Genomic DNA, 2,500 nt, shown 5'->3' with positions numbered 1-2,500 from the left:
CATCTGCAAGTCTCCCGAAACATGACCTGCTGCACCGACGATACCGCCATCTATGAGACGCCACCCCGACTACGACATCGCTAGGTCCCACAGTACCCATTTTTCGACGCCACCCACAAAGCCTGCATCATCTGTCCACCACAGGAACCCGAACGCCAGTGCCTGCGTCGCACGAAGTAGTCAACCGACAATCACTCCACCCGCACCCGCACGTGCCCCACCCCAACCGCCCAAATCGCAACCCAAGCGGATGAACGGCGGACTCTTCCCGCACTCGTACGTTGCAATCCACCCCTATATCTTGCGTTTCATGACGAGTTATATCCAATATGCCAAATTCCCGCTGTCCCTATACATGCTGTAAGTCTGTGCACACAATATGAACCACACCTCAGCGAGACACTCCATCACACATTACTCTCTGCCTGTAACAGACACAGATACGATATGTAAGCACCAGCATGGACCAACGTCCGGTGCATCCTCTCCGCCACAGTACACCATCCACACTATGATAACCACACCAGGGGGTCCAATTATAAAATAGAATATCCCACCCGTCCAACATCCACAATTGCTCAGATAAGCCACCAACACCCACACATGTCCTACACAGGGGTGCACCCAACACCACCACACTGCCTCCTGTTACGGCACAGAAACAATGGCAGGAATGAATCACACAGGTCTGCCACTCCCTTGCCGCAACCACAGACGCGGCGCGCCTCCAGTCACGAGCGAAAAGCGCATCCTGACGAGACAGAACTGCTGTGACATACTGACGCTGCCTCAGACATTCACTTACAATGATCACTACCAACGAACCTGCCCCCCCCCCCCCCAAACACACTATCTCTTACCATGTTGTGTACTGTAATCCAACCCATTTTGCACCTTAACCTAACCAAATTTGTAACGCAATTTGTACCGCAATGTAACGCAATTTGTACCGCAATGTAACGCAATTTGTACCGCAATGTAACGCAATTTGTAACGCAATTTGTGTCTTAACCTAACCCACGTTGTGCCTTAACCTAACCCACGTTGTGCCTTAACCTAACCCACGTTGTGCCTTAACCTAACACACGTTGTGCCTTAACGTAACCCACGTTGTGCCTTAACGTAACCCACGTTGTGCCTTAACGTAACCCACGTTGTGCCTTAACGTAACCCACGTTGTGCCTTAACGTAACCCACGTTGTGCCTTAACGTAACCCACGTTGTGCCTTAACGTAACCCACGTTGTGCCTTAACCTAACCCACGTTGTGCCTTAACCTAACCCACGTTGTGCCTTAACCTAACCCACGTTGTGCCTTAACCTAACACACGTTGTGCCTTAACGTAACCCACGTTGTGCCTTAACGTAACCCACGTTGTGCCTTAACGTAACCCACGTTGTGCCTTAACGTAACCCACGTTGTGCCTTAACGTAACCCACGTTGTGCCTTAACGTAACCCACGTTGTGCCTTAACGTAACCCACGTTGTGCCTTAACCTAACCCACGTTGTGCCTTAACCTAACCCACGTTGTGCCTTAACCTAACCCACGTTGTGCCTTAACCTAACCCACGTTGTGCCTTAACGTAACCCACGTTGTGCCTTAACGTAACCCACGTTGTGCCTTAACGTAACCCACGTTGTGCCTTAACGTAACCCACGTTGTGCCTTAACGTAACCCACGTTGTGCCTTAACGTAACCCACGTTGTGCCTTAACCTAACCCACGTTGTGCCTTAACCTAACCCACGTTGTGCCTTAACCTAACCCACGTTGTGCCTTAACCTAACCCACGTTGTGCCTTAACCTAACCCACGTTGTGCCTTAACCTAACCCACGTTGTGCCTTAACCTAACCCACGTTGTGCCTTAACCTAACCCACGTTGTGCCTTAACCTAACCCACGTTGTGCCTTAACCTAACCCACGTTGTGCCTTAACCTAACCCACGTTGTGCCTTAACCTAACCCACGTTGTGCCTTAACCTAACCCACGTTGTGCCTTAACCTAACCCACGTTGTGCCTTAACCTAACCCACGTTGTGCCTTAACCTAACCCACGTTGTGCCTTAACCTGCTCTGTAATTGGCATATGACACGTTACATTAATCTAGTGTTGTCTAACCACAACCCTCTGAATATAGTTCGCTACTCGCACCGCCCACCCTCTTGTGTGTCGTTTCATGTTGAACACTTCGCAAGTGTTGCTTACTTTTTACATGCTCCCGCTGTACACTGTAATGTGGACAACTGCAGGATGTACATCGCCCCCCCCCCTCCACCCTGCCTTCGCACGCTGGTCGTTCAGGTGCTTGCGTGTTCAATGCCCTTCGCAGCTGTTCACTGGCATTCGCATGTCGAAGCGCTCAGTCTACGTCGTGGTACGGCCTGTGTCCACTGTCCGCTGATATCGTAAGCTTAATCCTCACATTGTACTGCACACAGGTCCGTATGTACTGAATGATACGCTGTGGCACATGTGTGACCGTACGACTGCGCCCAACAA

This window comes from Schistocerca cancellata, unplaced genomic scaffold (assembly GCF_023864275.1).
Source record: "Schistocerca cancellata isolate TAMUIC-IGC-003103 unplaced genomic scaffold, iqSchCanc2.1 HiC_scaffold_176, whole genome shotgun sequence".
NCBI classification, from domain to species: Eukaryota; Metazoa; Arthropoda; class Insecta; order Orthoptera; family Acrididae; genus Schistocerca; species Schistocerca cancellata.
The sequence above is the reverse complement of the archived record's forward strand: the minus strand, read 5'-3'. Positions refer to the sequence as shown.